This window comes from Henckelia pumila, chromosome 3, assembly GCF_033568475.1.
Source record: "Henckelia pumila isolate YLH828 chromosome 3, ASM3356847v2, whole genome shotgun sequence".
NCBI classification, from domain to species: Eukaryota; Viridiplantae; Streptophyta; class Magnoliopsida; order Lamiales; family Gesneriaceae; genus Henckelia; species Henckelia pumila.
In genome coordinates, this window is record NC_133122.1 from 87,714,103 (window position 1) to 87,728,999 (window position 14,897).

Sequence of the window (14,897 nt, forward strand, 5' to 3'; positions counted from 1 at the left end):
CAAATTTGGGTATCAACAACATAAAAAAGACAATTGTTTTTTAACAAAATAGTTGTCTTATGGTTTTAACAACGGTTTTTACAAAAACCATTGTTATTGGCCATATTTTAATAAATAAAGACAATGGTATTTAAAAACCGTTGTCTATGAGCGGATTTTTTTTATGGTTTACGACAGCGGTTTTTAAAAACACGTTGTCTTTGAGCGTGTTTTTGAAGGGTCTACGACAACAGTTCTAACATCCGTTGTCTTTTTTTAGGGTCAAACCGTTGTCCTTGATTATTTTTATTTTCTAAAAAAATTATATATTATTTTCCTTGGCTTGAACGTTCATTTTCAATTTTCTTCAAGTCCGTGTCGTGATTCCTTTTTCTTCTCCCAACCCTAGCCGCCCACTCTTGCCGTCGAGTCACCTTCTTTTTCTCTTGAATCATAAAAATTGTTTTGTGGTTTTGTTCCCCACAACATAATCTACGTTTTGAGCCAAAGATCGACTGATTTGAGCTCTTTTTTCGTGCGATCGAAGTGTTTCCGCGATTTGCTTCTACGCGCTACTTCTCTGGTGATTTTGAACGCAGATTTTTGGTCGATTCTTGGTGTTCTAGCGTGGATTCGAGTTTTGAAAATTTGGTTATGGAGGAGGAGGTTCCGGATGAAGAAGATGCAGGAGATAGGAATGCAAGCAAAAGATGCGGCTGCAGAATCTTGGGGTTTACTGTGGCCAACAGCAAAGATGACGAACCGGGTCCTTTCCCACCGGAAAGTGAACTTCCGGTAAGTTCAAACCGATTATTGGGTTTCATTTTTTTTTGAGTTGATGCTGAATTTTTCGCAGAATCTTGTGGTGGAAGAGGAGAAGACGTTGTGTATACGCAGTTAAAGTGATGGATAAAACTTCCCTAGCCAGTAGGAAGAAGCTCCATCGTGCTCAGACCGAGATAGAGATATATACTGCAATCCCTGGATCATCCCTTTCTTCCCACTCTGTACAACCATTTCGAGACTGACAAGTTTTCTTGTTTGGTGATGGAATTCTGCCCCGGAGGAGACCTACACACTCTCCGGCAGAGACAACCTGGGAAATATTTCTCCGAGCAGGCTGTGAAGTAAGATAAACTTTGACAATATATGATAGTGAAGCTGAATTTGTGTCTATTTTTCTTCATTTGTGTCTGTTTTGCTTCATTTAAAACTCCTTATCATCGCAGGGCGATCAGAAGCACTTGTTATTAGCTCACTTATTCGATAAACCTTGCTTTCTTTTGCTGCTGGTTGTTAAGGTGGTGATCATCATGAACTTATACAAACAAGAAATAGTGTGTTATTTTGTTTACCTGACGGCCGATGATATATCTGGATTAAATGTCAATACTCATATTCCTGTTGTTATCCAATCTCAAATGCGGTATGAAGTCACTGGTGAGCTGCAATAAAAGGTAGTTATTTATCCTCTTAATTAATTCAGGGATTGTGGAAAGCAAGTTTAATTTCTTAGTTATACACTCATTTATAAATACGAGTAAAATCATTCTGATTCTGAAAACTGTACAGGAGGTTTTGATACGGCTCACACGGCGGCCGATATGATCCGTCTTCTGATCTTTATCGCTACAACATATTTATTTTAACAAAATGATATGAAATGGTCTCGAGTTTTCTGTTCTATATAATATTGCAGTGCATGCGATAGAGCAGCCATTAAGTTCTGAGGAGTGGAAGTAGACATAAACTTTAGTTTAAATGATTATGCAGACGACTTGAAACAGGTAACTCATTTGTGTGACGCAAAATGAAGTGAGATTCCTTGATACTTTTCGTTTTTTACGGCTATTATTTTGTTAGCTAAAAGATGCAACCGTAAAACACTTGGAGATTTCTTGTTTAAATCTGCGCAGCAAGCTTTTTTCAGTCTAATATCAATTCAGCTACAGAATTTATTAGTGCTTATTAAATGCCTGAGGTTGTGAGTGGAAGATTTGGATATCAACTCAGACTAATATAAATTCAGCCACTGAATTAATGTGATTAGGATGCTTCTTACCTTAGTCGGACTGTCTTCTATCTTTAGCATTGATTCTCTTTAGCATTGATTCGATCAAATCGAGATCTTAATTTAATGTTTAACGTGGCAAATTGGTACTAACTTTTCATCTATGCAGTTTTTGCAAAGAGGGAAATTTTTGTGACCATTCTAGAAATGAATATGATTTACTGTTGTTGGAATAGTAGCCAAAGTTGAGATTTTTTTTGTTAAGGTAGGCTGCTGCTGATGCCAAATAATCATGGGAACATTGAAGTTTATAACATATTGAAGGCCCGCCAGTGGGTCTAAAGTTCTTGTAATTCAAAAATTGTCCGCGGGTAGAAGTAGTTGAGTTTGAGTTCTTTTTTAAAATTATTTTCATGTCTTTAAACCACTAATATCTCTTATTATGTAGTATATTATATTAAGGGAACAATTGCATTTTTTGAGTATTTCCTCTGTTACCTGATATGCATGCAAATAATTAACTACCACTAAGATTTTTTTATCTTACAATTTTTAGCCTATCGTTGGTGTTATTGATTAGTTTCTGTTTAATATGTTGTGATTAAGTTGGGTGCCAAGAGATGTCTAATTTTTGTTCTCATCGATAATGTCATGGGACATGCTCCTTCTAATTTTTCAGGCAAGAATTTTAGCTCTAAATGCATCCTATTTCCTGAAAGCTGGAGGCATTTTGTCATCTCCATTAAGGTTAGTGTTTCTGGTTATGTTTTGAGTGTGATCTATTCGTTATCAGTAGTTTATTTAATATAATTTTCTAGTTGATTTAAAACATATCTAAACACGTCAAACAGATGCATGTATGTTAATCAAAATGCTGCTGTTTTAAACTTGTATGTTTGTTTGCATAGGCAAACTGCATTGACTCAACGGTACCTGCTGAGGCCGTATTTTCCTAGGAACTAAAGAAGCTGCAAGCGGATCAATTCAAACCTGCTGAGCAGGTTACACTTGAACCATTTGAGTGAGACCAGATTGTGTTTGGGTTTTGCATGTTAAGTTCGGAATATGATTTGCATCCATTTACTTGTATAGTTTTATGCTTTGTTAACGCCTCTGGTCTCTAGTTTTTGAACTTTTTTTGTATTTTTCTGTAGTTCATTGTATTAGAATTTAATGTCGAGTGATTTGTAATACTAAAAAATTTTATATTAAATTTTATTTTTGAAATTTTAAATTTTTGTTTATTTATAATATTGAAATTTGTATATTATTTTTTGTTTTTTATATGAAAAACGACAACGGATAAAATCCGTTGTCGTAGGGGGTCTAAAACTATTGTAACTGATGGTATTGTTAAAAACACATTCCTAAGACAACAGATAAAATCCGTTGTCGTTCCATTGTCTTTGAAAAAAATGACAACGAATTTTATCCGTTGTTGTAGGGACTTACTTTTAACAACACCATCATTTACAAAAGTTTTTAGCCCCCTTACGACAAATGATAAAATCCGTTGTGTTTTTGCGTTTTTCTTGTAGTGACCTCCTAGATTCATATCATACTCCCCTTTTTCAAAAATGTTTGTCCTCAAATCTTGCTGCTTACCTGCAAAACCCAACATACAAATATCAATAATTTCATAATTATTTTTCACACACAATAGCATATCTCGCACAATCATAACTATATTAATATTCATGAAATTTTTCATGTACAAACTAGACACCTCATAACCATTCGCATGCATAAACATGATTAAAATTCTATTAAGCACTACAAAAATCAAATTCCTCTTCTTCTTAGACCTAGTTAACCCCAACACAAAAATCATACATAAGTACACCCATTATGTTCTAGGAATAAGAAATAATTTAGTCATACCACAAAATTGCAAACTAAATATTATAGAGAAAAACTTATTCAAAGAATTTTTCATGAGTGTCATGCAAACATAACACAAACACATCTTCCAAACCATTAACCAATGCATTCAACTCCTTAACATTCTCAAGCCACAACAACTTTAAAAACAAGATAGGTAAAAACTCGTAGCTTCGTGATAATGTAGTAACTACCACATACTCCTTACCTTGCTGACACTTAATCATCTTTCCATCAAGAACTCTATTTTCTTGAGAACTCATACCATAAACAAATAAAACAAGTTCTCTTGTGCACAATACACACACTTCAACATAAACCAAATAACTCAATTTTGTAACATGCCAAGATTTAGACAACTTAATATCATGATTTAAAGTTAAAACATAATTCATATGTAGTACATTCTCAAACCTTTCAACAAAGTAGTTAAATCCAAGAAATTTAGAATTAAATTCATACCTTTGAAAGTTTGTTTTGAATTTGTACCTTTGAATTGAATCTACATCATACCTCTCAAAGGGAACAATTTTCAAACATTCAACCTCACCTTGTGTGTGACCAACTTTACATTGAGCAATCATGCTTATTTTTTTTTTTGCATGAAATCCCCTTTGCTTGTTCATCAAATCATCTCCTATAACCTGCAAAGAAGAAAGAACAAAGCTTGGGATTGAATCGGCTATATCATCACAATGAGATAAAACCTCTTTGTACATAAGCACTTTAGATATTTTATTCAATTGAACAAAATTTTCAAACTCAAAATTTTGGGCTATAGTATTTTTTTGTATTAGTCTCTTTTCTCTTTTTTTTTCTCTCAAAGGCCATCTCACTCTTTTGCACTCTCTTTCTTTCAGCCTCAATTATTTTTTTTTACTTTTTTTTTCTTTTTCTTTTTCTTTTTTTATGACTATCTCACTTTTTTGTTCACTCTTTTTTTTAGCCATATCACTCAAATTTGTAAACCTATCGATTTTTTTCTCTCTCCTACTCCCATAGTCTCTCCACTACAACTTTCGTTATCTCTACCAATGCCATAAGGATCATCCAACTTACTCATTTTGTTATGTATTGGCTTAAACACATCCTTAACCGCCTTTCTCATCAGCTCGTTCAACTCTACCACATGAACCTTAGAAAAATCTAGGTTCGAACCATCCCCGACTCCTTTATCAAATTTTCTATACGACATTGTACCTGCAAGAAAAAGATTAGTAAGAAAAATATTCCTCACACAAATTCTCACAAGTCACTCCAAACGAATCACTCAAACACTCTTTTTTTTCACTCAAATTTGTGGTAAGGCTTTGCTTTGTAGAGTAAAGGATCAAACCTTCAAGTTCAAAACTTTTAGACGCTTGAAAATTGATTCACAAAGATTGCACAAACACAAGTAAAGAAATTTTATGGACAATTGACTTTTGCTCTCACCCAAGGATGAACAAAGACAACGGAATTGTCCACAAGTTAATTTCTTTTCACTTTTTTTTTTGACAAATTTTCGGCCCTCTCAATTCTTTTTTGACCGATTTTTTTTGTTTTTTTTTTGAATTTATAACTTGTAGCACAAGATACGAGACTTGGATAACAAGTGTGAAAGAAACGACATAGAAATTTGATGTGAGATAGATGAAGAACCAAAAACCAAGAACGATGAACGAAGAACGAGGAACGAAGAAAGAATATAAATTAAAGAAGGATACGACTTACTTGAATCAAAAACCTTGTCTTTGATGCCAAATGATATGAATCTCAATGAGTATGATTATCTAACACGATTATAAATTAAATTGCACCAACCAATAACAAAATATCTCAAGTGTTTTTCCCAATCGTTGAAACAAGTAAGATTGATAGAATTTTGAATTTTTCCTTTAATCGACGGGACGATTAACAACAGAAATCACGACAATCAAAACCAAAGAAAACCTTCAGATAACTTGTATCTGACAATCTTCTGCATGAAATAAATTGACAAACGTTTCCAAGTAATTAAACTGTGAAAAGTTTGATTTGAAAAGCCAAAGCAAAGCTTTTAATAAAATTCTTGAGAGAATTTCAATATTTTGTGTATAAACTGAATCTGAATTATGTTCTTCAATAATGAATGTATTTATTGTATTTATAATACAAATACAAAATAATAAAAGATATAGCAAAATAATATCTAAAGATATCAAAGATATCTCCTAAAAGTTTCCTATTATAATTAGAACTCTCAAAAATAGGAAAATAATATCAAAATTCCGCACACACACAAACACGTCGAGTGTGTGTTTTTTTCGGAAATCCAGGCTCGCTCGAGCGGACAAAACTCGTGCTCGAGCGAGAATTGCACTGTCTTGCAAATTCCTTTAAGCTCGCTTGAGCGGATGAATACCGCGCTCGAGCGAGAACAACTCTGCCCTAAATCTTCTACTCATCTCGCTCGAGCGATAAAATACGGCTCTCGGGATAGGATCCTTCTGTCTGAAATTTTAAGTCCTCATTTCTTCACTTTTAAACACTTAAATAATATCCCAATGGCCTCCAAATTTATCTTCAAGCTCTTCAACTTTATTGCCATGTAATCCAAATCAGTCTATCCTTGATTGTAAATCATGGAACAAAACTTGGAACAACATGAATCTTTGAGCACCTCCTAGATTCATATCATGCGTCCTTCGTCAGTCCTTTTCTTTCGAAGTCCCAATTCCTGAGCACAAGTCCGTTACGATCTCAAAAATGCGTCACTACCTTCTGGACTCTGCCTAAGTGGCTAGAACACACCCTGAACGACCAAGGAAAGGATAGGGAAGCTTGTGAATTGGCAATGAAAATGAGGCCCTTGACCCTCTAATTATCGGCTACGATCGGATCTTCCGATCTCACGTTTGGATCGTTCGTTCCCTCTTCAGAATGTTTGATCTCCCTTGCGAACAACCTCCAACAAACACGTGTCACTTGTTTTGATAACACGGCTGCCGACAGAATTCAGATCATCGAAACTCGAGTTTGGAGCTTCCAATATCAACGAGTAGTCACTTCACGAATCAAAGCCCATACTTTCATGTTCCCAACAAGATCGGATCGTTCGATCTCTTCCTTTGCATCTGAAGTGCTTTCCTAGCTTCCAAACTGCTGGACTTCAGATCTTCCGATCCTATTTTGGATTGTCCGAACTCCGTAATTTCTCAAAGTCCAGAATTGTTTCTTAATTCTAATTAAATCCATGATTAGTCTAATTAATGACCCTCTAATCATCATTAGCCATTAAGCATGTAGATTAGGATACGGGTTACTACACACCATGAGTCAAACTGGTCCAAGCACTTCTAATGATGCTTTTCAAGAATAGCATACCAAGTCTACAACTAATCCCAAAGGGAAAGAACCAATGATGCCTTTGCATATTCAGTCAATTGAGGCTGCACTATAGTAACCCGTCTCTAAATTATGTTAATCAAGCGCCTAATTATGTTTAATTGGCTAAAACATGATTAACGGATCTTTAAACGGGTTTTTAAAGTTGAAGAACGAACTCAGAACAATCAAAATTGGTCTGATAAGAGCTTTTATCATGGAGTAGATCAGAAGCTCCGAACCGGGTTTGGAAGGTCCAAACAAATCGGAGCTATTGTTCCAAGTTCAAAAGATCTGTTGAGTTCGGAAGCTTCAAACTACGATCGGACGTTTCGATCGTCACTGTGACCAGCTGTCAGAAATAATGCGTAAGCAGTGATGTCAAGAGATCGAACACTCCGAAGGGGGATCGAAGGCTCCGATCTACTGTCGGCAAGCGTCCTCTAGAAGTTAGACACGTGGTTGGCTGAGGGAGTTTGGAAGCAGGCATCGGAAGCTCTGATCAGATCGGAGGCTCCGATCTACGTCTATATATAGGGGTGCCGATTTCCATTCCAATTGCACATTCCAAACTTTCCTCTCTCCTTTATAGTTAGTATTTTGGGGCTTTTAGGGGGTTTTAGGCGTCATATTTGGAAGCCGGGAGTGGCGGAGCGCTTTGGGGATAACAGCGGAGTTGTGCCTAAGTTTTGAGGCAGTCGCCATCAACAGGCTGACTACGAACGTAGGTATAACTTTGGATCCTTATAGAGATTAAAGAGTATGTAATATCTTAGTGAAGGATTTTAGAGCACAATAAGTGATAAAGTGATTATTGCTTATAGGCGTGAATTTTGAGTACCTGGACTGCTAGATTTGCTAGGGTGCTTTGGTTTTTTAATAGAGGTATGAACTTATTATCTGAGATATCAGGTTGAATATACATGTATTATGTTTGCATGTTTTATGAGGCATTTTATATGCATTGATATTATGAGACATGCTTGTACACGTTGAGCTTTATGTCTTGTTTTTGCATAACCTGTAGTAGGGGTCGCTCAGCCCCGTATTTTAGTTGATGGATTTCCATGGACTTGGATCCGTTTATATCCACAGTTACTTTATGATATGGGAGTCACCTCCTGATGCGACAGCACAACGTGCTACATATCATGGCGCCTTGACTGAGCAGTCTCCTGGATAGGTTTTCCAGTACCCTTCATATTGCATGTGCATGCATGGTATATGTATATTTGTACTTCTGTACTGAGCATTTTATACTCACGTCCAAGTTTTTTGTGTTGGACACCCAATTCAATGGGCAGGACTTAGGTTGGACGGACTCGGTGGTAGCGGTTGTTGAGCTGCAGTGGTTGTGAGGTGGTCCTATTTTTGTTTTAGGTTGTTAGATTTGAAATTTAGTACCTTCCGTTCGATGGGGTTCCATAATATTGTTTATTTAGCCCGGTTGTTCTGCCGTTGTATGTTGTATTTATGGTTTGAGTTTTCGCTGGATTTCTTAATTTCAATTTAAGACTTAATTGCATGTTTAATATCTGATTATTTATTGATTACGGGTCGGGTCACTACATGCACACCAAGGTAATTCAGATGAGGAAGATGATTGCATCAAAAACAGTTGATCTCCACTTCAAACGATGTTCACTCCTACTATCCTACCATCAGCCAGACCCTTTGGAGGCCTTTCCTCACAACAACTTGTTGAGTATACTTGTTCAAGCCTTGACATAATGATTGGAAAAGACAAATAATCTATTGCCTCTTCGTCTGATGTTGATAGACCATCTAATGCTATTCAACTTCAAACTGACTTAACTATAGATGGATTTTTGGAATATGATGAAAACATGATTGAAGCATTATTCAATGAATGGCATAAATACAGGACATCCACTCTAGCGAGACAGTTGAAAAAGAAAGGAGAACTAAAAAATTCCATCTACTTTGAAGAAGCAGTTTCGAGAACTGTCAAAACAGTTGATATATTAGAGGCATTGGATCGAAGACAGTACTTCTTTGAGTTAATGAGGACAAAGAAGTTGACACATATTCATGCTGAATTGCAAAAGAATTATGATCCAACTGCCAGACTATATATGAAGATAGAGTTTTTTTTTCACTCAGTTGGACTCAGATCTATCAACACTGCAACAAAAACATAGTGTTTGGGATAAAGAGCTTGTTATTCCTGAAGCTTACAATCCTTCAAACTACAAATCTAAATCCAAATTTGGATCCAAGAAAGTTCAATCAATTCCATAGCCCACTAAATCTTTAGAACATACCACTGCCCAAGTATTCAAGGATGTTAAAAAGGAAACCATTCAAAACCATAGGGAATCAGTAGTTTCCCAATCCGAGCAACAGCTAAGTCCAGTTCACTTATGTCAAGAACCTGACTTAGTGCTGAAAGAGTGGGTGCCCGGTGAGCCAACTTGTGGCTAAGGGCTTTGATGACTCTTTGTATAAACAATCTTTTGTTTAATATAATTTACACTTTTATTAATGGCAATGACTTTATCTTTCTTCATATTGTTATATTGTGATATACTATTGTTGTTTTGATAAAGACCTTGAATATACTATAGTGTATGTAAGATGTGGTAGAACATGGGGATGTCTATCATGAAACACATCTTATAGTCACTGTATATTCTAAACTGTTCCTAGTCGATTGAGCCGTCCGATAATAAGGATAAGGATCGCTCGAGTTTGAGACTAGCATTTGCGATGCAGAGTACCACGTTTCATTGGTAAGGAACATAGAGATGTTCGAAGCATGCAAATGGATATTCATATGATGAATGATCGAACTACCCTATCCGGACTTTCCAAGTGGTTATCACTTATCGAGTGGATAAAGTCCGCGGTTTTGGTTGTACACCATTAGTCCTTACTACTTGAAACATCATTGAGACTCTATATGCTAGTACTGTGCTTTGACTCGTTTACCGACTCTATTGGGGTCATCAGGTGTCGGGATTGGGTACAGTTACAACACATATAGGAGTCGATGCTTTGTTGTCAAGGATTCACCACATACTTGCGAGTGTGGATATCCTATGCGATCTGAGGAGATATTAGTATGACGAATCTCTGGCCAGAGTACATGATGTGTTTTAAGAAATGGTTTCTTAGTAACACATGCGATGTCACTATTTGATCTTCAAGATGTATTGCATAGTTATTGAATCTCGAGCGACTCTCGATATACCAATGGTTCTTGCAAGCACTATCAGTGATACCTAGGGAATCATGGGGCGATGTTGCTAGGCGCTCATACCATGATTCGATGGGCAAGTCGGAAATTGTTGTTCCGAGTCACAAGGAGTTGTGAGCCCACGGCTAGCTGTATCCCTGAACCATTGAGGGTCACACAGAGTAATGGATTTTTAATCCCCGTTGAGATAGTTAAATTTAAAGAGTTAAATTTAATGAACAAAGAAGTTGGACTTCTTAATTATGAGTAGAGGAGTAAGATTTCCTAAAATGACACAGGGATGGGCATTTTTGGAAATCACTGAATTCGGATTCAGAAAAATTTATCTTGACTTTAAAAGGTGCAGAAATGGTTTCTGTGCACATTGGTGAAATCGGTTTATCAATCGGAGTCATGATGAATTTTATATTAATTTCTGAACATGCGGGCTTTGCTTGTCGGGCTTGAACTTATGACTAATGGGCCCTAAGCTGTTAGTGGCCTACATTATAAATAAGTTATTGCAGTACAGAAATTACACACAACAGGTCACAAAATTTTCGAAAAACCCTAGTCTTTTTCCTCTGAAGTGGCCGCCCCCTTTTTCCCTCTGCTCGGTAAAATCCAGTCTGTGAATTTTGAATTACAGTCTGGTTTAACGGATCAAATTCGTTAATTCTCTTCGTAAAAACTTCTGATAGATTTTCTAGTGCAATCTATCAGAGGGATTAAATCTCTGTTCGTGGACCTGATTGAAGAACAGTTCGTCCATCAGTTCCAGGGATATACAACAAGAGCAGAGTAATCTGTTGGTGTCCAAAATCTCGATTCGAGATTAAAGGTAAAAATTTTATAATTGTTATTTAATTTTTACACACACAATTTAATCGTAAGGTCTTGATACCCACTATGGAATCGTTCCATATAAAGTTTTTAAACTTCCGCTGCACCGGGTATCAATCCTGATTGATCTGATCGCCGCGTTCTCCAACAGTGGTATCAGAGCCAGGTTGCTCAGATCAAGCGATTAAATTAATCGATTGTACAAAAATTTTTAAGCCTCGGTTTTTGAAACAAAATAAATATTTAAAAAATAAAAAAAAAATTTCTTCGGGCAAAACCCGGGCAGCGATGGTCGATGCCCGGCCCGAGCCCTAGGGGGCGCGGGCAGCCCGGGAATGTCCCGGGCGGCCCGCGGGAAAAATTAATTTTTTAATTTTTAAATTAAATTTAATATGTTAAAATTCTATTTTTGGTCCGATCGAAAATTGTTTTTGATTGGTCCACGAGGCATCGGATCGAATTGTTCAAGTCCAAAAATTTTAAAATTGATTTTTGGATAAATTTGAATTTTTGGAAAATTTAAATATTTTATCCGTTAAATTGAATTTTGAAATTAATTATTTTTGGTACAATTGATGATAAGATATGATCTTATGGATATATTGAGTAAAATATGATTTTATGTATAAAATTGGATTTTATAGATAAAATATGATTTTATTTGATAAAAAGATAAAATATGATTTTGTATGTAAAATAAGATTTTATATATGAAATATGATTTTATCCTTTTAAATTTAAATTGCCATTGCATGTTATCCAATAAATTAATTTTGAATTAAATGTTATTGGATAAGGATGATCGATTGCCATGACCAATTTTGTAGGTGTATGTTAGGAATTTACATTTGTTTTTATTGTTGTTGGTTTTATTAATGGGCCTGGTTTATGGCCCAATATGAATTGTCATATGTAATAAAAGTGGGCTTTGTTTATGGCTTGTTCCCACCCCTTAAAAATGTATCCCCTACTTGTCATTGTTATTTATTGTAAATACATTAGATTTAGTGGGAGATGAAGATTAGAAGACGGTGGTGGGCCCAGCATGTTGGATTACTGGCGTTCAGATCAATCACGATTGATACCCGGTGCAGCGGAAGTTTAAAAATTTTATCATGGAACGATTCCATGGTGTGGGTATCAACCATTCAACGATTAAATTATTGTGTGTGTAAAATTCAAATAACAATTAATTAAATTTTACCTTCAATCTCGAAGCGAGATTAATGGACACCACACAGATTTCTCTGCGCTTCTTGTATCTCCCAGGAACTGATGAACTCCTTCAATCAGGTCCACGAATGGGGTTTAAATCCCTCTGATAGATTGCACTAGAAAATCTATCAGAAGTTTTTCTGCGAAGAGATTAAACGAATCTGATTCGTTATTCCTGACTGCGATTCAAAATCACAGACCGAAATTTCTCGGGCAGAGAACAGGGAGGGGACGGCCGAAAACTTTTGAGAGAGAGGAGGGTTTCGATTTTCTGTCTCAAAAATTATGAGCTGTTTTTTTTTTTAATTTCTGTACTGCAATAACTTATTTATAATGCAGGCCACTAACACCTTAGGGCCCATTAGTCATAAGCTAGGGCCCGACAAGCAAAGCCCGCACGTTCAGAAATTAATATAAAATTCATCGTGACTCCGATTGATGAACCGATTTCACCAATGTGCACAGAAACCATTTCTGCACATTTTAAAGTCAAAATAAATTTTCCTGAATCCGAATTCAGTGGTTTCCAAAAATGTCCATCCCTATGTCATTTTAGGAAATCCTACTCCCTTACTCTTATTTAAGAAGTCCAACTCCTTAGTTCATTAAATTTAACTCTTTAAATTTAACTATCTCAACGGGGATTAAAACTCCATTACACTGTGTGACCCTCAATGGTTCAGGGATACAGCTAGCCGTGGGCTCACAACTCCTTGTGACTCGGAACAACACTTTCCGACTTGCCCAACGAATCAAGGTAAAGCGCCTAGCAACATCGCCCCATGATTCCCTAGGTATCACTGATAGTGCCTACAAGAACCAGTAGATTTTGGTTAGCGTACAGTACGGTCCCTTCATCCATATATCCCGATCGAATCAACAACCATTGGTATATCGAGAGTCGCTCAAGATTCGATAACTATGCAATACATCTTGAAGATCAAATTAGTGACATCGCATGTGCTACTAAGAAACCATTTCTTAAATCACATCAAGTACTCTGGCCAGAGATTTGTCACACTAATATCTCCTCAGATCGCATAGGATATCCACACTCGCAAGTATGTGGTGAATCCTTGACAACAATGCATTGACTCCTATATGTGTCGTAACTGTACCCAATCTCGACACCTGATGACCCCCATAGAGTCGGTAAACGAGTCAAAGCACAGCACTAGCATATAGAGTCTCCATGATGTTTCAAGTCGTAAGGACTAATGGTGTACAACCAAAACCGCGGACTTTATCCACTCGATAAGTGATAACCACTTGGAAAGTCCGGATAGGGTAGTTCGATTATTCATCCTATGAATATCCATTTGCATGCTTCGAACATCTCCATGTTCCCTACCAATGAAACGTGGTACTCCGCATCGCAAATGCTAGTCTCATACTCGAGCGATCCTTATCCTTATTATCGGACGGCTCAATCGACTAGGAACGGTTTTAGAATATACAGTGACTATAAGATGTATTTCATGATAGACATCCCCATGTTCTACCACATCTTACATACACTATAGTATATTCAAGGTCTTTATCAAAACAACAATAGTATATCACAATATAACAATATGAAGTAATATAAAGTCATTGCCATTAATAAAAGTGTAAATAATATTAAACAAAAGATTGTTTATACAAAGAGTCATCAAAGCCCATAGCCACACAGTTGGCTCACTGGGCACCCACTCTTACAATCTCCCACTTGCCCTATAGCCAACTAGTCATACTACGTAGACCCATTGCTTCGCGATGTTTGTCAAACAATGGTCCTGGCAAAGGCTTAGTAAGCGGATCAGCGATATTGTCTGCAGAGGCCACTCGTTCGACAATGATGTCTCCTCTTTCCACAATCTCCCGGATTATGTGGTATTTCCTCAGTACGTGTTTGGATCTTTGATGAGACCTTGGTTCCTTTGCTTGAGCAACGGCACCCGTGTTGTCACAGTACACCGGGACTGGACCAACAAATTCAGGAATAACGCCCAACTCTTGGACGAACTTCCTCATCCAAACGACCTCTTTAGCAGCAGCTGATGCTGCAATGTATTCAGCCTCAGTGGTGGAATCCGCTGTGGTGTCCTGCTTGGAACTCTTCCAAGAGACAGCACCGCCATTGAGCATGAACACAAATCCAGAGGTTGACTTCGAGTCATCCACATCACTTTGGAAGCTAGAGTCGGTATAGCCTTCCAATTTGAGATCTCGTCCTCCATACACCATGAACATATTCTTAGTCCTTCGTAAGTACTTAAGAATGTCCTTCACGGCTTTCCAATGCATTTGACCAGGATTAGACTGATATCTGCTCGTGACACTCAGAGCAAATGCTACATCCGGTCTGGTAGATATCATCCCATACATGATACTACCTATAGCTGACGCATATGGTACATGTGTCATATTCTCTATCTCTGCATC

General features: G+C 36.8%; 1 long non-coding RNA gene across 1 annotated transcript; it reads left to right on the forward strand.

The window, feature by feature from the left end:
* Nucleotides 1-372: 372 nt before the first annotated feature.
* On the forward strand, nucleotides 373-3,094 carry LOC140892960 (uncharacterized). Its single transcript, XR_012152952.1, has 4 exons — nucleotides 373-774; nucleotides 836-1,106; nucleotides 1,209-2,737; nucleotides 2,899-3,094. It is a non-coding gene; the product is annotated as an uncharacterized lncRNA (long non-coding RNA).
* Nucleotides 3,095-14,897: the final 11,803 nt, after the last annotated feature.